The sequence below is a fragment of the Lactuca virosa genome, chromosome 1 (genome assembly GCF_052849685.1).
Source record: "Lactuca virosa cultivar CGN04683 chromosome 1, Lactuca_virosa_CGN04683_v6, whole genome shotgun sequence".
Classification (NCBI taxonomy): domain Eukaryota; kingdom Viridiplantae; phylum Streptophyta; class Magnoliopsida; order Asterales; family Asteraceae; genus Lactuca; species Lactuca virosa.
In genome coordinates this window covers 125,958,729-125,967,261 of record NC_136426.1, presented here as the reverse complement: position 1 = coordinate 125,967,261, position 8,533 = coordinate 125,958,729, and the positions used below count along the sequence as shown (strand labels likewise).

The 8,533-nt window shown below is 38.7% G+C and overlaps 1 non-coding gene across 1 annotated transcript; it reads right to left on the bottom strand.

The window, feature by feature from the left end:
- On the bottom strand, positions 1-107 carry LOC145151667 (small nucleolar RNA R71). Its single transcript, XR_013732229.1, has one exon. It is a non-coding gene; the product is annotated as a small nucleolar RNA R71 (small nucleolar RNA).
- Positions 108-8,533: the final 8,426 nt, after the last annotated feature.

The following is an 8,533-nucleotide window of genomic DNA, read 5'->3' as shown; positions in this document are numbered from 1 at the left end:
AAGTTAAAGAAAGCCATAGCTAATTTTGAACAACAAGCTGGAGAGTCACTTTATGGGGCATGGGAGAGATATAAAGGCTTACTAAGGAACTGCCCACATCATGACTTGAATAGTCAACAAGAAGTCTCTATCTTCTATGATAGAGTAAATGTAACAACTAGGCAGCTCCTTGATTCGCAAGGACCTCTCACGAAGAAGGCACCCCCGGTGATATAAGAGCTAATTGAAGAATTCTCTAAACATTCTAGAGAATATCATAATCCAAGGAATGAACTAAGTAGGGGTGTGGTGAACTCAGTTACTGATAATATGGCAGCAATGATGGCTAAGTTGGATAGTTTGGATCGACGAATGACTAAGATGGGCCAATCCATCCATGCCATTAGGGTGGGTTGTGAAAACTGTAGAGGGCCTCACCTCACTAAATACTGTGATCTTGACGAGAACGGGAACCGGAAAGTGCAAGTGTGCTATTCAAGTGGTGATAGGTATGATGACAATTGGCGAAAACCCAAGAAAGAATGGCTACCATATGAAGAGTATAAAAAGGCGAAGGAGGAAAAGTACAAGCAAAAAGATAGAGGCTTTTATCAAAAGGAGGAACCGGTGCTAGAGAAGAAATCTGATTTGGAAGATATGTTTACAAGATTTGTGGCTGCGTCCGAGAAGAGGCACAATGATACCGACGCTGAAATAAAGGAGCAACGAAATATGCTTAGAGAGCACCAAGCTATGATGATGGATCAACAAAATCTACATAGGAATCAGCAAGCATCCATTCATAACATTGAAAAACAGCTAGGCCAGCTTGCACAACAAATCAACCAAAGAACACCCAGTGAACTTCCTAGCAATACCGAACAAAATCCCAGAATGGCGCATGTGAAGGCAATAACAACAGATTCTGAAACAACTTTCACTCCTCTGACCCTTGTCCAGAAGAATCCCAACAAGGTGCAAACAGAAGAGGTAAATAGCTGGGAATCGAGTAAACCCGACTCGACTCGCCGAGTCGCTAACAAGGACTCGACGAGTCCAAGGCCTGATGACACAAGCAGCTTTCTTTTGAAACCTTACTGGGCTCCTTTGCCATTTCCAAGCCGAGCCATACCTAATGAATAGATTCAAGAATATAGGAGGTTTATGGAGCACATAAGGGCACTCCAAGTGAACATTCCGTTTGTTGAAACGATTGTTCAAACACCGAAATATGCAAGTTTGCTTAAAAACCTCTTTACAACTAGAAGAAATATGGAAGAAGTTGTTGAAATAGTATTGAATGAACTGCCAAAAAGAGGGGCGATCTGGGAAGCATCACCGTACCTTGTCAATTTGGGAACATAATTTCTACACGAGCATTGACTGATTCGGGGGCAAGTATTAATATTATGCCATATTCCTTCTTCCAAAAGTTAAACCTTCCGGTCCCAAAGCCTATTCATATGAAAATCCATTTGGCCGACAAAACAACAATACATCCAATGGGAGTGTGTGAAGATCTTCTTATCAAAGTTGATAAACTAGTATTTCCTGTTGACTTCATAATATTGGACATGGAGGAGGACCTTAAAATACCAATCATTCTTGGGCGACTATTCTTGAATACCGCCTGTGCCTTGGTAGATATGCGTGAATCTACCCTAACATTAAGGGTGGGGGATGATTAAGTGATTTTTAAAGCTGAAGAAAATGATAAGCGCATAGAGTCGAAAGAAGATAAAGTGTCCTCAATAGATTTGGAGGATGAATTGTTAGAAAAAGAGTTTGCGTGCTTGCAAGAAAGCAATCCAAATCAATTATTATTATCTTTGGCAGAGAATTCTGATATTGAAGGAGATCTGGAGGAGATAGAGAGGCTGATCGGGGAGCTGATTATCAAGAAAGCCTCAAAAGTGTTGGAAGCCCACTGACTCGCCGAGTAGCATCGTCTGACTCGACGAGTACATACGAACAGTTCCGATTTGTTGAAGATTTTGGTTTGCAACCCATGAGTATTCTTTCTGGACCGGATATGCACGTTTTGCCTTATCACTTGGAGAATCTACTAAAGGAAGGCGAAGCTATTAAAGATTTTATCCACTTTGCGAATGCCTACTTGGCTTGTCTTGAAACAAAAGTGCAATATGATGAGGCAGTCCAAGATGAGAATAAGGAAAGTTTAGAAGATAAAGGGGATACTAAAACTTGGAATAATGATAAGCATAACTCTTTCAGTGAATTACATATGCGAGATCAAGAAGCCATGTCAACCAAAAGCAAAAGAACCAAGCCTCACGGCCTTGTCTCTACTACGTTTGAAGTTTTCACTTTCAAAACACCGGATTCTTTAAGATGTGATGAAATTAAGGAAGAATTTGTGCTTTCAAGTGATGATGAGTTAATGACTAAAAAGGCAACCGAGAAAGATCGAGGAGGAAGGAAAATAATAGGGCATAAACAGGAAGGAGTAAAAAAAAGAAGCATGGAAAGAGGGTAAAGCGTGAGTTTGAAGAAGATGCTATACGGGAAAGGAAAGAAGAATTATGAAGGGCATATAAGAGAAAAATACATGCTTACAAAACAAAGTATAAACAACAAAAGATGAAGCATGGATTCCCGATTAAGGGCAACGCAGAAACGTAAAGCGGGAAGGAGTCCAGCTAATGACTCCTTAAAAAGAAGCGCTTCCGGGAGGCAACCCGAGTTTAGAGTTTGCTTTCTTTTTACCTTTCTTTTTCAGTTTTACTTTCATTTTTCTTTAGAACTGCTATTTTCAATCTTCTTCTGTGATTAGAATGATTGCTTGAGGGCAAGCAATGTTCAAGTGCGAGGTTGGTGGCATAAAATTTAAAACTAAATTTTTTTTATCAAACAGAACGAAAAACTCATCGAGTCTATGTATTTACTCGGCGATTCCATTTGGAAATTCCCGAGAAAACGCGGATTCGCGTATCTGCTCCGCAAGAAGGAACTTCTACTCGGCGAGTCCACGTATTTACTCGATTTTGTTTTTCACATTCTGTAAATAAGGGGTTTTAACCCTAATTGGTAAATCACAACTTCATACGCAGCCACCAGCCGCTTGTCGAGCATTCTCTCCTCTCAAGCCTTCATCTTCAATTCTTGTTAGTTCTTGCATCTTCAACCAAAAAGGTAACGTCTTTTATACTACATCTTGTTAAAAATCATATCTTGGGCAGTTTTATGGCTGTAATCTAGGAGAAACCCAGTTTTGGGTTTACTCCAATTCTAGGGTTTTAATTTTTAGGACGAAATAGGTTGTTTTAGTCGTAATTTCTTGCACAATTATGCTTAATAAACATACCAAGACAAACCCCTGCATTAATTTTTACATTTGGACGGTTGATTTCGCCCAAAATGGAATGGACTCGCGCAGTTCATCCTGCTCGCCGAGTCGGTTCGTGGACTCGGCGAGTCTAGGATGCAGATGCCCAGAGTTTTGATGTTTTGGATTTCTCTGTGTTTTGTTTGTGGTTTTCTTGGTTTTGTTTTGCAGGAAATATGTCTAGGCGGGGATAGAGTTCAAGGGGAGGCGGCTATGGGGACCTCCCATGGTTAACTTTTCCACGAATAACCTCCAAATCTTTACTTGCTCGCGCGAAAAACAAGTTGGAAACACTCAGACGAAAGGAAATATATGTCCCCAATGCAATCGACTGGTATTGGATGGGTCAATCTGTTGGATTAGGTGTCTAAGCCCATAACTATAATTGGTATGTACTTGAATTGATAGTAGCAATGTCCTTTTGGGTTGCCTTCAGACCTGGCAATTGAATAGGATAACTGTTGGAGAGAGAAGAATGATTTATTAATTTATTACTTGGTTAATAAATTAATTTGAAATCAAGTTAAATGATTTATTAATGTATTATGGATATAATATATTAATTAGAAATCATATTGTTTAATTAATATTTAATCAAAAATTAATTTGGAATTAATTTTGGGATTAAAGGAATTAATTGAAACTGCGTGGACTAAAGGTGACAATGTTCAAAAGTTGAGCATTGAGAATTCTAGAACCTCCCTTAGAGGTGGGGAACGAAATCTAGAGTTTCCTAGGGTTTCCTTGGGCTCTAAGGGTGCCTTGGAAGCCTTAGGGAGGAAGTTAAGGGATTAGGGTTATCTAAGATACACCTGCCTTATCCTAAACCTTCCTTATCACCTATATAAACCCCTATAGGGTTGGATTTCGTCCCGTGCACTCCAAGAAAGGCTTAGAGCCGAATTTTCCACTTCCCTTCTCTCTCCATAGTAATCCTTGGTTGCTAGGTTTGTTTGTGAGCCATTAGAGGCGCGACACTTGTGGCGCTTGCTACCAAAGTTCAAAATCTTCAAGGATTTGATTGTTATTTCAATATAACAATAAAGGTATGTATCCTAACCCTAACTATATGTTAATTTAGAAAATTACATGTGCCTCCTAGGGTTTCTAGTTTTTGTGTTCAATGCTTGTATGTCTAATAGTGAAAACATAGATCCTCAAATTAGGGTTGCATGCGCACCATAGGAATGATGTAGTGCTCAAAACCCATCACAATCCGGATTGGAGGAAGAGTTGACTCCTTATTTGGTCAAGTCATTCCAAAATGATGGGATGACAATAGTTTGTGACGGTTGGAGTCGATTGTTCCAGATTCAAGAACCTGTTTATCAGGAACTATGCTAGGAGTTCTTTGCTACCATCTCCTTCCGAGGTGGAAATGATTATTATAATCTGGGCATCATCACTTTCTGTCTTGGAGGGGAGCTGCGCCAATGCAGCATCGCGGAGCTCGCATGGAGATTGGGAATTTATGATCAAAATGTGATCATATCCGAAAACTTTGAAGCATTCCTGGAGCAGTGCCACAAGGACTTGCCCGAAGAGGTGGTTGCATCCACTTGGTGGAACACAATTGCCAACCTGCTCAAGAGGGGAGTATCCGTTCCCCAATTCATCGCCTGATACATCGTCTTATCGCAAGCACTATTAATATGCGAAAGGATGATGATAAGGTGCCCACTCTTGATATTTTCTATATGTGGAGCATTATCACTCCCAATGTTTTCTGCAATTTGCCATATTGTATGGCAAAATATTTAGCAGAGGGAGCGGTCAAGGAGTGGATCACTTTCAAATTCAATGGGGGCATGTTTGTCACAAAGCTAGCTAGGTCATATGGGATCTTGGACCAAGGGGAGGCAAGAATGTTGACAATGATTCCTTCTCCTCCTTTTAGCACTACTTTATTCAGGAGGGCAAGGATCATTGATGATTATGGTGCGGGACACATTGGGATCCCGAATGCGGATGAAGTATTGATGCCGGAGGAACCGGGAAGGAGGGTAAGGCCAAGAAGGGAGCACGTCCGTGAAGACCCGCCAGTCATTCCGGTGGAAGAAGAGTTACCAATGGACTGGTACAACATGGAAATGAGAAGGTACCGGGACGACCTTGGACGAAGCATGAACTACCACAACGAATCATTTGTTTATTTATTTGAACAAATGTACATTGCGCCTAGACCCGGGCCCGGATATCCCTATGTTGCGAGTTGGGAAGAGCGGGAAACTCAAAGAAGAAATCAAGCTAGTGCAAGTGGAGCTGGAGGAAACGAGGAAGAAGAAGAAGACTGATGATTTGTGGTTTATTTGGTTGTTTTGAAAAACGATTTTTATTTGTTTTGTGTTTTGAACTTGTAGTACTAGGTTTAAATAGGACTTTGATTATTGCTATCTATCACTTGTGTTGTTCTTATCTTTTCAGATTGAAGCTAGGATGTATGCAAGAGTCTCAAGTGTCAAGGCTAAAATGAGAGTCGAGTCTAGATGAGGATGTGAAAGTTTTGCGTTTAAGGTCGAGTTCGTTAGTAAAGAGGGTTAAAGAGTGTCATTTATTGAAGAAAAATGAAGGAGGGATGCTAAATTACTGTTGCCAAACCCAGCATAACCGGATTCAAAGCAGAAGATTTATTTTTATCACACAGCGATGTACTCGCCGAGTGCACATCTCGGACTCGACGAGTCGAAGTGCAATTTCACGAATTTTGCCAGTTTTGCGCTACAACTAACTTCCATTTCACCTCTAAAGCTGATGATTTGATGATATTCTCTTGAAAATTAATTCCTGAAGATTTCCGTAAGCCTTTCCCACATTTTTTTGGAGCGTAACTACACGAGATTTGGCGCCCGAGACATGGATGAGCTGCTCCCATGTCTAAAGTCAATTGAAGATGGAGCTTTGAAAGAAGAAAATCAACCTCGCAACTTCTATCCCAGGGGAGTTTGTTCCAATTCCCTTTTCACTTTTTTTTATCATGCATAACATGCAATGGGGACATTGCATAAATTAAGTGTGGGGTAGGGGGTTGGTTACATTAGTTAAAATTTTAGTTAATTTTGAAATTTCTGCATAAAATTGCTAGGATTTAATTTAGAAAACTTTGGTAAAAAGTAATTAGGAATCATGCTAGTGTTATGTTGGATGATTGCATGAAGACCCAAATGTTTAGTTAAGCCTATATATGTTCTAGTGCATTTGTGGCCCCCTTTATTCTAGTGAAATCATGGGACAAAAACACAACCTCGCTTAGTTTGAGGGATGCAATATGTTTAGCATCGTGAACTAGAAATGTATCCAGGACTATTTTTATCTTTAATCAATAAAGGTTGAAGTTAAACGCCCCTGCTTAAGCATGTAGGTATTGAGTGAAAAAAAATGAGTTACATGTCTAAAAGAAGTGAAGAATTCCAATTAAGCTGGTGAATTCAAAGAAATAAAGATCAAGTTATAAAAGAAGTGAAGAATTCCAATTAAGCTCTATAGTGGTATCAAAAAGTTGTAATTGTCTAGTTTATGTATGCTTGGGTTGCTCAACCAAAAATACCTTGAGGTTAGGGGGTTCTCTGCAGATGGATTCGGAGGGATGCATAAAATGAGCATTGTTCAAAAGAAGTGGGCGAGTGTTTATGAGGATTGTTAGTATTTAGAATTGAGGGGGGTCCTTAGGAAATATTTTAGACACAAATGCATGCGTTGCGATCTTGGCATAATGGTTGGGTTCAATTGGGATTGTCTTATATAATATTAGTGTGCTAAAATTCTGTTTTGCTTGGGGGCAAGCAAAAGTCAAGTGTGGGGTATTTTGATATGTGCATATTTAGCTATATATTTAGTATAGATTTTTATTATTTATTAAAGCTAATTATTTGCAAATTATGGACAAAAGGTACTTAATAGTGTTTAAATTGTATTTTCAGTCCAAAAGATATGCTCGGAAGCAAAAAGGAAGCAGGAGAGGCGATCAGAAGCTCGGGAACTAAAGAGAGAAGAAAAAAAGTCAAATTCTGAACCTACTCGGCGAGTAAGGATGTCTACTCAACGAGTACCCACGAAGGTTCGCGAAGCAATACGCAAAGTCCTTGCCGCATACAGATTCTATGAAGGGACTCGGCGAGTCGGTTATCTACTCGACGAGTAGACTCTGTTTTTCCAAAAATTATAAATTGGAGTCACAATCCCGAATTCAGGAGCTTTGGAAAAACCCTTGAAGGCTAGGCTACGATTAAGGCACTGCTGGAACCCCAGAAACTCGAAGATCAAGTCTAAGCATTCGATTTTGGGAAGATTAAAGGCAATTCAAGTGTATTCTTACTTAACCTTTGATTGAATCATGTTTAAACTTATGAATTTCGTTTTTGAGTTGATTGTTACTGCAATTATGAACTAAAACGTTTGTCTTCTGTTTAGGGTAGATGATTTTGTGAATATGGATTGATTTTATGGTTAGGATTAATTTAATTTGGTGATATTGTTTTGTTAAGCTTGTTAAAGAACCTTATGCATTAACCATAACTATTTTATGTTAATTGACAAGTAGTTAAGCTGCATGAACATCTCTTAATTGCTTACCTCATGTGATTTATGTGACAACATAGTTATATGCCTACGAATAGCGAATGTGAAACTAGGATTAATTAGAAAATAGGTAAATTAATGTGTGAGCTTGTGTGATAAACCATCAACAAGAGGTTAAGTGAATTATTAATTTAATTAACCATTACAAGTTTTACTTAACCCGAATTAATTAACTAGGGAACTTATTAATTTATACAACTGGCCACTGCTTGAATTAATATGTTTTCTAAGGATTAGCAATAGCGAACGTGAACCTAATCATCCTAATCGGTAGCCAATGAAAAGTTAATCCGATATATTTACCATAAAATCAACCATAGGATCAAATGATTCGAACCTAAAAAAGAAGTCCTCTTTATTATTGAATTTAGTTGCATTTTTGTTAAGTGTTAGTTAATTTTTAGTTAAGTTTCTAGTCTTGCAAAACTAGAGAAAACTCTTCTATATTACTATTTGTTTTAGATAATTCTAGTAGTTAGATTAATTTCCGTTCCCTGAGTTCGATACCCTGCTTGCTAAATTATACCACCAATTGACAGGTCCACTGCCTTTTGTGTGTCAAATTCATAATTAAAAAGTAGGAATAAAACTAGTTTGTTTTATACACATCATGAGTTCTGACACAGGTTGAAG